Source organism: Pan paniscus, chromosome 17, assembly GCF_029289425.2.
Source record: "Pan paniscus chromosome 17, NHGRI_mPanPan1-v2.0_pri, whole genome shotgun sequence".
In the NCBI taxonomy this organism is placed as follows: Eukaryota; Metazoa; Chordata; class Mammalia; order Primates; family Hominidae; genus Pan; species Pan paniscus.
In genome coordinates, this window is record NC_073266.2 from 34456623 (window position 1) to 34470128 (window position 13506).

At 38.8% G+C, this 13506-nt stretch overlaps 2 protein-coding genes and 1 pseudogene across 17 annotated transcripts in view; 2 read left to right on the plus strand and 1 right to left on the minus strand.

Annotated features, from left to right (window-relative positions):
- Positions 1-13506, plus strand: part of DLGAP1 (DLG associated protein 1) — a 961850-nt gene that overhangs the window by 473614 nt on the left and 474730 nt on the right. The gene's annotated exons all lie outside the window — the stretch shown is intronic.
- LOC117976846 (uncharacterized) overlaps positions 1-13506 on the minus strand; it is a 97038-nt gene that overhangs the window by 44685 nt on the left and 38847 nt on the right. The window lies entirely within an intron of this gene.
- On the plus strand, positions 3351-9952 carry LOC129394634 (glyceraldehyde-3-phosphate dehydrogenase-like; annotated as a pseudogene).

Consider the following 13506-nt stretch of genomic DNA (forward strand, 5'->3'; position numbering starts at 1 on the left):
AGATCTTTTATTTTATTTTATCTGCCCCAAGAGCCTCTTTTTTTCTTCTTCCTATTATTTCTGACCAGATAGGCTCTCTGTGCATTATTTTTTATTAGAAAATGCATTTTACTTTTACCCATCAGGAAAAGAAAGTTAAATAGTAACCAATAATATAATATAAAAAGTAGTCAAGATAACTACAGAAGAGTTGTCATAAGACATTAGCAATGAAAAGTATGTGTTGTAGGAGATCAGAGGAGGGAAGAATCACTAGATTAGGATGATTGAGGAAATTCCTGTGAAAGAGAATCCACCACTATGTTTCATATACATATAGATGGTACAGTATACCATAAATTCTCTATTATCCAGTTTAGGCCATCCTGGGACACCCTGAAAATAGTCAATCAGTCCTTTATTTCAATCTCAAGCGTTTTGTCCCAAGCCATGCAGAATCTGAAGGGCATTGGAGATTTAGTGAGAGTTTTTCTCACCTAGTCTACTCTTTCTCTTGATTGTCCCCAGTGCCCTGTTCTTAGCTATAGAGCCTTCTGGGGCATCACCTGCCATCCCTTTGCCTTGGGCAGAGAACATTCCCCAGAAACTCTGCTCTTCCTTCCCTCCCTCTAAGATCCTTAAATCTTTTTGCAACCTTTTAACTCCCTCACCTCACAGCCCTGCCTCCTACATGTATGGCCCTAGCAGGAGCTGTGGTCTCCGCCAGGTCTGAATCCTCATGGGTCGGGATGAGGACAGAAGCCTCAAGAGTGCAGCATCAGAAGATACTCCTACTTCACGTGTGGGCACACAAATCTTTAGTCACTTCTCCCTGTGCTGAGTTATGCTGAAGTGTGTCCTTTTCCTTGCTAGCTTTGAATCAAATCACAAAAGGTGACAGTGGAGCAAGTGCAGAGGAAAACTGAGTGTTCTCATCAATAAAATACCCTTTTGTCTGATGGGGGCAAATATCCAGCATTCTGCCCGTATGAAAATACAGGCCTTTGGAGACAAACAATCCTACTTTTTAAATTCTCTCGCATTTTGAAGTTCCACTCTTTCCAATGTATTTGCTAACCATGCATTCTTTAAAAATGAGAATCTATATGAAAAATAACTAGATCTTGTCTTTAAAAAGTGACCTTAGGGCATAAGTCCAAGAGATCTATTGAACAAGATGGTGACTATAGTTAATAAAGATGCATTGTATACTTGAAAATTGCTACAAGAGTAGACTTTTAAGTATTCTCACCGCAAATAAATGGCAAATCTATAAGGTAATAAATATGTTAATTAGCTTGATATATGTATATGAATATATGATACGTGTATACATGTTTCAAAACATCATGTTGTATACCACAAATATATACAATATTTATTTTTCAATTCAAAAAATAAATAAATTTGTAAAAAGCGACCTGCAAAAATGGTCAGTAATAAGCATATGGACAAACTATCGGGACCCCAGAGAGAGAATAGTGCAGTGAAAATTGCTGAGCGTTTTGGTTTTTTTCCTTTCCGGAAAGGAGTAGGAAAGCTATGTGGCAGAAACACCTGTACATCTAAGCAAAGCTCTGGTATTCAGCTAGGAATTAGGAGATGCCATTCCTTTTGCAAACACATTTAAATCACATTGAACAAAATTACTATGGGTAAAGATGAATATCCCACTTCATTTTGGACACAAATTATTATAATGCCCTAAGCACTTTCTGCTCCTGCTCATCAAGTGCAGCTGCAAAGTCTGGTGTCTCTCCTGTGGCAGAGCCGTCTTCCTCTACGCTCCAGTTAGGAACTGGGCTGCTCCTCCCAGGTCCTGCCACCTCCACCCAGCCAAGACTCACTTGAGGCCGTAGGTTCTGCCTCCAGATAGGCCACGATGCCTGAGATCAGACCCCTGCAGCCTCTCCTCTTCTCCTTCCTCACCATCTCTATCTCCCATTATCTTTTTTTGTTTTTTACTTTTTACTTTTTTTGTTTATTTATTTATTTATTTATTTTTTGAGATGAAGTCTCGCTTTGTCACTCAGGCTGGAGCGCAATGGCACTATCTTGGCTTACTGTAACAACCACCTCCCGCGTAAAAGCGATTCTCCTGTCTCAACCTCCCAAGTAGCTGGGATTACAGGCGCCTGCCACCACGCCTGGCTAATTTTTGTATTTTTAGTAGAGATGGAGTTTCACCATGTTGGCCAGGCTGGTCTCGAACTCCTGACCTCAAGTGATCCACCTGCCTCGGCTTCCCAAAGTGCTGGGATTACAGGCGTGAGCCACCACGCCCAGCTATATTTTTACTTTTAATTGACAAATAATAATTGTGTGTATTTGTGGGGTACAGTGTGATGTTTTGATCTATGTATACATTATAGAAGGATTCGATCAAGCTAATTAACATACCTGTCATCTCCCAATTTATCATTTTTTGTGGTAAGAACATTAAAAATGTATTTTAGCAATATTGAAATAAACATTATGCTTAACTGTGGTTACCATGCAGGATAACAGTTGCAGTGTAATAGTCCAGCTGAAACTTTGTACACTTTTACCAACATCTTTTCTTTCCCCATCTCTTCGTCTCCTCTCTAGCCTCACCTCAGATAACCAAATTTCTACTTTTTCTTTCTAAGAGATACGCTTTTCAAAAATCCACGAGTTAATACAGTACAGTCATGTGTCACTTAATCATGGGAGTACATTCTGAGAAATGCATCATTAGGCGAAAACACTGAGTGAACATTATAGAGTGCAACCCTAGATGGTAGAGCCTACCCCACAACTAGACTATATGGTATAGCACATTGCTACTAGGCTGCAAACCTGTACACATGGTACTGTGCTGAAGACTGTAGGCAGGTGTAACACCACGGTAAATATTTGTGCATCTAAACATAGAAAAAAATGGTAAAAATAGGGCTTTATAGTCTTATGGGACTGCCACTGTACATGCAATGCAGCCTGTGGTTGACCGAAACATTATTATGTGGTGCATGACCATAATGGTTTTGCTGTGCGTGGCTTATTTCATTTAGCATAATGTCATCCAAGTTCATCCATGTTGTGCAAATGACAGCATTTTCTTCTTTTTATGGCTTTGTAGTGTTCCATTGTTTATATATACCACATTTTATTTATTCATTTATCTGTTGATGGACAGATAGGTATGTCTTTATTACTCAATGTGGTCATTTCACCAGAGAGGTGGATTTACATACGTACACTTTCCACATACTCTTCATTTAATTCTTCCTCTAAAACCTCACTAATACTGTTCCCCCTCCTCTGCCTCTGTCCATCAAGATCTGTCCTATACAACATAGTAAATTCCAAGTGGAAGAAGTAAAGTGTGCAACATCAACCCATAAAAAAACTAGGGGGAAAATTGAATCGCCTTCGAAAGTTCTAGAGTGGGAAGAGCTTTGGAACAATAGAAGAAACCATAAAAGTAAGAATCAGGCTCTCTGCTCCTCACATTTGACAGACAGCTACATATTCTTATGCAGAACCAGCCATGTCCCTGAGACACCATGGTGAAGGTGAAGGCCGGAGTAAACGAACTTGGTCGTATTGGGCACCTGGTCACCGGAACTGCTTTTCACTCTGGTAAAGTGGATATTGTCACCATCGGTTACCCGTTCATTGACCTCAACGACATGGTCTGCATGTCCCAGTATGATTCCACCCATGGCTAATTCCACAGCACTATCAAGACTGAGAATGGGAAGCTTGTCATCAATGGAAACTGCATCACTCATCATCCAAGGCGAGATCCCACCAAAATTAAATGCGATGATGCTGGCACTGAGTACACTGTGGAGTCCACTGGTGTCTTCATGACCATGAAGAAGGCTGGGGCTCACTTGCAGGGGGTACCAAAAGGGTCATCATCTCTGCCCCCTCTGCTGATGGGCATGAACGATGAGAAGTATGAAAACAGCCTCAAGATCATCAGCAACGCCTCCTGTGCCACCAAGTGCTTTGCCCCCCACCAGCCAAGGTCATCCATGACAACTTTGGAATCGTGGAAGGACTCATGGCCATGGTCCACGCCATTACTGCCACCCAGAAAACTGTGGATGGCCCCTCCAAGAAACTGGCATGACAGCCACGGGGCTCTCCAGAACATCATCCCTGCATCTACTGGTGCTACCAAGGCTGTAGGCAAAGTCATCCTGGAGCTGAATAGAAAGCTTACCGGCATGGCCTTCCTTGTCTCCACCACCAACGTGTTGGTCATGGACCTGACCTGCCAGATATGATGACATCAGGAAGGTGGTGAAGCAGGCATCAGAGGGGACCCTTGAGGGCATCCTGGGCTACACTGAGCACCAGGTTGTCGCCTCTGACTTTAACAGCATCACCCACTCTTCCACCTTCAAAGCTGGGGTGGGCATTGCCCTCAACAAGCACTTTGTCAAGCTTATTTCCTGGTATGAGAATGAATTTGGCTACAGCAACAGGGTAGTAGACCTTATGGTCCACATGGCCTCCAAAGAGTAGCAGCTAGCTGGACACCAGCCCCAGCGAGAGCACAAGAGGAAGAGAGAGGGGGAATCCCTGCCGCACTCAGTCCCCCACAACACTGAGACTCTCCCCTCCTCACAGTTTCCATGCAGACCTCCTGAAGAGGGTGAGACCTAGGGGAGCCCTACCTCATTGTGTACATCAATAAAGTCCCCTGTACTCAGCAAACAAAAAAAAAAACAGAATAAACATAATTCATTAACTAACATTTCAGCATTTTAGTACAGTTTAAAAATAATAAGGCCAGGTGAAGTGACTCACACCTGTAATCCCAGCACTTTGAGAGGCCAAGGCAGGCAGATCACTGGAGCTCAGGAGTTCGATACCAGCCTGGGCAACATGGGAAAACCCCGTCTCTACTAAAAATATAAAAATGAGCTGGGAGTGGTGGCACATGCCTGTGGTCCCAGCTACTTGGGAGACTGAGGCAGAATTGCTTGAGCCTGGGAGGCAGAGGTTGCAGTGAGCCGAGATGGCACCACTGCACTCTAGCCTGGGCGACAGAGTGAGACTCTGTCTTAAAAATGAATAAAAATAAATAAATAAAATGAGAAGAATCAATCAAAGCTATTAACAAATCAGCAGAAATTCTGTCAAGACAATTTTTTAAAGAGATTGTATAGCTACTAAAGAATCGTATTGAAACCTGTTAACAATTTAACCTTACCTGTAATCTAAGAGAAATGCAAATCTAAATCATGAGATATATTTTTTCTATTAAATTAACAGATTTAAAAAATGATATGACCTAATCTTTGATGAGGGCATGATGAGAATAGTACCTTTATAACTTGCTGATAATGTTATAATTTAATACAGAGTTTTTGAAAATCAATTTGTCTTGTATATTAAATGCTAAAAAATAGATTCATGCCTTTAACTCCATGATTTCATTACAGGACATTCTCCTAAGAAAATAATGTAAAAAGTCATAAGTACAAAGTTATAAGTACAAATAATTTAACCTCAAATTATTTTCCAAATCAAAAAGAAATGAACAGAGTAATTTTCTCTTGACATAGGTATAGATTTAAAAATTACAAAGACTGCCCAGTAACATGAAGAAAATTAATACTATATAAAAATATGCAGGGAACAGAGAACACCAGAAGAAAACATAGCAGTGGTAAGCTAGGGTGCTGAGAATTATGGGTGATGTTTATTTCATTTTTTCTATTCTCTATATTTTCCTTAATGCAGTTGTTATTATGGTAATATGTATAACATAAAATTCACCCTTTTAACCACTTTGAGATGGAGTTTTGCTCTTGTTGCCCAGGCTGGAGTGCAGTGCAACCTCTGCCTCCCGGGTTCAAGCGATTCTCCTTCCTCAGCCTCCCAAGGAGCTGGGATTACAGGAATGCACCACCACACCTGGCTAATTATCATTATTATTATTATTATTATTATTATTATTATTATTGTATTTTTAGTAGAGACGGGTTTCTCCATGTTGGTCAGGCTGGTCTCAAACTCCTGACCTTAGGTGATCCAACCGCCTCAGCCTCTCAAAGTGCTGGGATTACAGGCATGAGCCACTGCCCTCAGCCTTAACCACTTTTTAAGTGTACAGTTTAGTGGCATTAAGTATTTCACATTGTTGTACAACCGTCACCACCATCCATCTCCAGAACCTGTTCATCTTCCCAAGTGGAAACTGTGTACCCCTTAAACACTGACTTCCCATTCCCTCTCCCCCAGGCCATGGTAACCACTATTCTACTTTCTGACTCTATGAATTTGATTTCTCTAGGTACCTCATGTAAATTAAATTATACAATATTTGTGTTTTTGTGACTGGCTTATTTCACTTTGCACAATGTCTTTGAGGTTCATCCATGTTGTAGGATGTGTCAGAATTTCCTGGCTTTTTAAGGCTAAATAATATTCTATTCTATATGTACATCACATTTTGTATCCATTCATTCTTCTTAGGGCACTTGGGTTGCTTCACTTTTTGGCTATTGTAAATAATGCTGCCGTGAGCATGGGTGTACCAATATCTGTTTGAGTCCCTAGTTTCCATTTTTTTTCAGTATATACCCATAGTGGGATTGCTGGATCATACGGTAATTCTGTGTTTAATTTTTTTAACAACCACCAAGCCATTTTCCACAGTTACTGCGTTCAAGGGTTCCAATTTCTCCACATCTTTGCCAACACTCACTTTCTGTTTCTTTCAATAATAACCATCCTAACAGGTGTGAAGCGGTATCTCACTGTGGTTTTGATTTGCATTGCCCTAATGATTAGTGATGTTGAACATCTTTTCATGTATTGATGGGCCACTTGCATATCCTGTTTGGAGAAAGGTCCATTCAATTTCCTTGCCCATTTTTGATGGGGATGTTTGTTTTGTTAGTGAGTTGTATGAAGTGTTTGTTTTGCATATGTATTTATATATATAATTTTTATTTTTAATTGTAACTAAAAAACACATAAAAGTAACCATCCTTACTTTCTTTGAGTGCACAGTTCAACAGTGTTAAGTACCTTCACATTGTGGTGCAACAGATCTCCAGAAATCTTCATCTTGCAAAACTGAAACTCTGTACCCATTAAATAACAACTCCCCATTTATTTCCCCTTGCCCAGCGCCTGGCAATCACCATTCCACTTTCTGTGTCTACGAATTTGACTACTTTAGTTACCTCATATAAGTAGAATCATACAGGATTTGCCTTTTTGAGACTGATTTATTTTTATTTTTATTTTTTATGTCCTCAAGGTTTATCCATGTTGTACTATATGACAGGATTTCTTACCTATGTAAGACTGAATAATATTCCATGCTATGTATTGCTTTTATATTTTTTATTTATAAATTGTAAAATACTACTCATCAGTATGAATCTTACACTGTCCTCTTCCCTGTTTCAATCACCTAAAACCTCTTTTTTATGTTAGGTCTTTTGACATTGAATGTTTTCAGTGTCATACTCCCATTTACCTGATTAATAATAAGTTCTTTATGTTTCACTTTTAACCAAAGCAGGAACACCAGGGCAATTAGTCCAGTAAAAAAGAAAAGCAAACAGTGGCCATGCTGAGAGTGAAGCAAACCCATGATATATTCATGGAAAAGCTGGACTTTTTCTCTCCTCAGAAAGTGAGATCTTTTTGTGTGAAGAACTATTGAAATCTGAAGCTTCTCTTAGGAAGTTAAAAGTTCTTTTGAAAATATTTAAAAGCCCTGAATTAAAAGATCTTAATACAGTCACACATGCAATACAACTACATTTAGGTCACGGATGAATTGCCTGTAGGACGGTGGTCCCATAAGATTATAATAATGTGTTTTCAAGATCAGGAGATTGAGACTATCCTGGCCAACATGGTGAAACCCAGTCTCTACTAAAATACAAAAAAATTAGCCAGGTGTCGTGGTGGGCACCTGTCGTCCCAGCTACTCGGGAGGCTGAGGCAGGGGAATCACTTGAACCCAGGAGGCGGAGGTTGCAGTGAGCCGAGATTGCGCCACCGCACTCCAGCCTGGCGACAGAGTGAGACTCCGTCTCAAAAAAAAAAAAATAAGAAGTGTCTTTACTGTGCCTTTTCTATGTTTAGATAGGTTAGATACACAAATACTTCCCACGGTGTTACAATTGCCTACAGTATTCAGGACAGCCACATGCTGTGCAGATTTGTAGCCTAGGAGCGATGGGCTCTAGCACGTAGCCTGAGAGTGTGGTAGGCTATGCCATCTAGGTCCATCTAAGTCCACTGTACATTCACACAAGGACAACAGCAGCACATGTCTCAGAACATATCCTCATTGTTCAACTGTGCATGACTCTACAGTATTATCTTCTCTTATGTTTTCCTTGTGAACCCTCAGCTGGTTAACATGGATCCCGAGCCCTGGGCCTTCCCCGGAACTTTCTAGCCTAGATCTAGTTTGTCAGGTTTCAGAAAGAATAAAATTCTCTAAAATTGAGGGAAAAAAATTGGCAGGCAATTTGGAAAAGACTCTCAGTTGGCCTGCCAACAACACTGGCAGAAGAAATGTAGTCGAGTTAGAACCCTTCCAGCATGTTCCCTAGGGGATGCTCACACAGGAACCACAGGTGAAATAGGGAAGTCCCTGGCTCCTAAAGCCTGAGCAGGAACCGTATACTCCACCACTCCCCTCCTAAAGTGAAATTGAGCCCCAAACCAGGAGTAACAGGAGCACAAAGGTGACGGAGTTCATACAAACTGAGATGAATTGCAGCTTCCAGGACGGAAATGACCAGTAGCTTATTATTTGTCATTGGCTCCAAATAAATCTTACAACCTGATTAAAAGCAAATGTATTGACTTTTTTTTTTTTTTGGCTATGGCTATTCTGACTATTCTCTTTTACTGAAAATGGTTTTTTTCTAATTAGATAGCAGCAGCCTGAAGGTAGGACCATCTTAGTTTTTGTGTTCCTTATAGAATCTAGGAAATTATTTTGTACATTGTAAGTATTCAATAAATATTGGATTACTCAACTTGAATAAAAACAGGCAGATGATGATACCTTAATAGTCCCAGAATTAAGTTTCTTTGGACAGCGATTTGTTGATATTTTTAAATTAGCTATTAGACACAACACCCTGCAGCAAAAAGGCTTTGCTTACTTGAGCTCACGCTTGTTATCCTTTTGGAGTCTGAAGCCTAATTAATGTAGAATAGAGCCTCTTTTAGAATAAAAGTCCTCTGTCCTACGGGCTTATTCTTTGGGTCTCTAAACACAGATTGGGGAACAGAAAACAAAGTCTTTTGGCTTCAGGCTAGGGATAGGGACCTTCCCGTCCATCTGCCTCTCAGTGTTGCTGGCCAGGGCAGGGGGAGCCAGTGTGATTTGCCCAAACCTCCCTCCCTGAGGTGTCATGTTGCTGTGATGGTGTCACAGGAGTCTCAGGAAAGCTGAGAGCTCAACATAACAAAGTTCCTACGTGGACAGTGGTGCTCAATACTTGCTTCTTAAAAAATAGATTAGTTAGGACTATCTGATGCCAGGGACTGAATCTAGTCACTTAATAATCAGGTTCCCACAGATCTACTTATCTATATCCCAAACACTGTATAATTCTAAAACTATGAGAAAGAAAGAGAGAGAGAGAGAGAGAGAGAGAGTGTGTGTGTGTGTGACTCAACTGCCTCAAACACACCAAGGAAACATGTTTGAGTATAAATAACTGAAGACAGAAAAGACAGAATGAATCAACCGGAGGACTAGGGAGAGTTATATATAAACTGATATAGATAGATATAATTTTTTAAAATTATTTTTAAATAAAGACGGAATTTTGCCATGTTGCCCAGGCTGGTCTCGAACTCCGGGCTTCAAGTGATCCTCCAACCTTGGCCTCCAGAAATGCTGGGATAACAGGCGTGAGCCACCATGCCCGGCCTAGTGATATAATTTTTTTTTATACAGGCCTTGAGGTGTTGTATTTTTTATAAGAGGTATTATATAGTTTATAAACTCATAAAAAATTTTAAAACAAGGTAAACTGTAATATTTTAATTGAAAACACTTCTTTAGTTATATCCTTGAAAACTGAAACCTTACACATTACAGGATTGTTATCTTGTTAGTTGGACACTGTTAAATGACCAAAGCTATTCATGGTCTCCTGATGAGAACCCAAGTAAAGAGTCTTCCCTTAGTTAATTCAAAGGATCCTCCTTTACTCAACTGGACCAGCACTTTACAGTTGCATAAAACCCTGGTTTTGAGTTTTTCTTGTCCCTCAATATTCACTAAGGCTGTCATGAAAATTATTATGCTTATTAATATAAAACTCCATGGATTGCTTAATGAAAGATACTTAAGAATTTGCCAGGTTTAATTTTTATTGCTATTTAGAGAACAAGATTTTCTAAACCTATAGCCCTGTGACTCTTCAAAACCATCAGCCAGGAATTCTTTTTGGATACACTGATATTTCTCTATGTTATCCTTAGTACAGCTTAGCTTACCAGAGGATAGATGGACAAAAGAGTCTTAAAGGTTAAGTCTTGGAACAATATAAAATGCAGTCTTGCAAACACTTGGGGGTGCATCATACCAGTCAATTACACATACCAATACTTTTTTAGAAAAAACAAAAGAATAGAATAGGCAAAATACATTGGACTTATTTACAAAACATGTTTCAGGTATACATGCACACATATGTGATATTATGTCATATATATGTTAGCATACATTTTATAAATGTCTTATGTATGTATTTCCCTGTACATATACCGGTCAGGATGTAAAATTTGTTACTATCGGTAGCAGTCAAAAAAAATGTTAAGCCACTGATTTAGAGGACTTAATTCTAAACTAATGGAAAGCAGTTAGCATGAAGAGAACTCCTACCTCTGAAAAGAAATAATAGAAACTACCATCACAAACTGGTCAGCAATTTACTGCAAAGTTCTTGCCAGAGGCCAGAGTCTGGTTCATTCTCTAGGTCAATGCTACAGACTGAAAGCTGGGTGGAGAAAAGCAACCTTGAGGTTATGCTGTAGCTACTGAAAGAAGGCAGGCAGAGGGAGCTGTTCTTTGGTTGCAATAACCTGGAATAGATGCGGGGTGCTAGAGGGGGACAGATGTGAAACTGGAAGGTGGTTCCAGCTGTCTCAATGCTTGATTAGGCCTTAAATCTGTATTCCAGCATTACACACTTCTGGAAATAAATGCATACCTAGCCCAGAGACAAGGGTGGAAGCAGACCTCATAGGCCCAGGATGCAGGGCTCCTATGGGGACCTCAGAACTAGGGCAGGGGCTTATATTTTATTCTTGAATCCCAGTTGATATTAAAGTGGATTTCAGTTCAATTAGGGGGAAAAAACCCTTTTGCTTCCATATTTTTAATGTTAATATTAATGTCAAGATATCTCTAATATGATTTAGTAATAACATATCCTTCGTTCTAAATTTAGTACCTGTTTGAGAATTAATTGATTAAAAACTAAGAGTGAAACTGTATTACTATTTTGCAGTCTGATATGGGGCAAGATGTTTATCTTCTTTGTTTCTCTTTATTTTTTAGATTTTCTAGAAGATGTACTTCTTGATGAGGCCAACATTTCTCTCTCATGTCCCACACATTTCTATTATATATTTGCTGTAATTTGTAGCACTCACATTTGTTGTAAAATCGCTTTTGACAGTGTATTTGAGTTAAAGTACAAAGGTTCATTACCAAAGCTCTCTTTCTTTGGAGGGCTTTTTATTATTAGTGCTACAAAATTGATCCTAATGGCTTCAATAAGAATACTGGGATGAAATTGTTTTATTTTCTTTTCCTTTGTTTCTAGTTGTCATATTTTCCTGGAACTCCGAGGTTTGAAAATATGCAAAGAATTCATCTCATTTATTCTCTATGAGATTTAAAACTAAAACTCTGATTATTTAGCCAAAATAAAATTCAATAAAATCATATTGTTATATGAAAGAAGAGAATGATGACAAGGGAAATTGCAGGAGTACAATGGTAATCAACTCATCTTAAATTTTGCATTTTCATTTTTGTAATACGTTTGCTTCATGTTGCTCTGGAAAACTGTGTTCTGTTGCTTTACCTACAAAGACAAACATTAATCAAACTTACCACTAGTATTAAGCACTGATTAAACGCCCACATCGTAACACAACAAATCTGCTGACTTCTCTTCGTGTGCTTTCCATCTTAACACACAGACACAAACAAGACTGATAGTCTTAAGAAGGCCCTTTATCAGATGTATTTAATCCTAGAGTCTTTTCCTTTACATATTCTATTCAAGAAAGGCCCTTTGCATGAAACACATTAAAAAATTATATAAGGATCATCGCTGGCTAGAGCCTCCTTAACTGCAAGCTGACAGACATAGAATAGTTGGCAGAAGGAAGCTGGCACTCTTATTAAGGGCCTAATTTTGATTTTGCATAATCTGTGGATAGTCACTACTAAAATAAAATACTGAAGAGCTGCATCTGTGCTAATTTCTTTGGTAGGATTTTTTTTAAGAATAGACCGAAATCGTGAAACTGCTATAACTTGGGCCACAGTTTTTCTGCAAGGACAGGTACTTTTACTTTTTTCTGGATCTCTTTTACAAATAAGGTCTTAAACCACTGTCTTTCTGTGTATATCTATTTTGTTTCGAGAACAAGCACCCTTTTCTCTTTAATATTCTTTTCCTACGGCTAGAATGGGTCAGCGGTATAATACACTCAGTCAACGCCTAATTGAGTAAAATGTGACAGAACGTTTTGCAAAAACCAGTGGTAACCATAGGAGACCTCACTGTTTTTCTCTACCACTTAGTCTTCAAGAAGGAATGACTAAAAGTTGTATTTCTTTTCAGATGACAATTATTGGTGTGTTGATTGACTACATGATCATTAGTGAGATTTCTAGTATATTGTTTTTAATAGAATTGCTGTAAAATTTGGCAGATGGAAGTTCGCATAGTTTGACCTGGAAAGTTGAACTACTTCAATCTTCAAATTTTTCCTTGTAAACTCTTTCATAGTAGCAAAATAATCATAATTATCTTTGAATATTGTTAAGGAAAATAGTATTTCTCTTTCAGAATATACATCCTATGTCCCCAGTGCTGTTCATTCATTAGTTAACTTCTTTCCTTTGTTGTCTCGCTGGTCTCTTGCCACCTGCAAAATGTCTTTTAAAAGAAAGTTGGAGAAAGAATGCCATGTCATTTTTCTTCAAAAGAAATCAATAGTTTTGTTTGTTACCAGGTCCTCTTAATTATTTCTCTTCTTGTTGCTAATTATTTTGATTATTAGTTCCACATAGCTGGGCAGGGACAAGGAAGAAAAAAATAAACCTCCCTTGCATGGTGTTACTTATTACCTGTTCCAATAAAGGTTTGATTGGGTATGATGATTCAAAGTTTTCAGGAAAGGCATTTTCTTTGAATTTCAATTACCTCCACTTGTTCTAAATAATATTTGCACAACTAATTGAATATTGGTTTGAAATCAGCCTCCAAATATTACTGTGTTCTTTCTAAAACTTCATCAAACTGT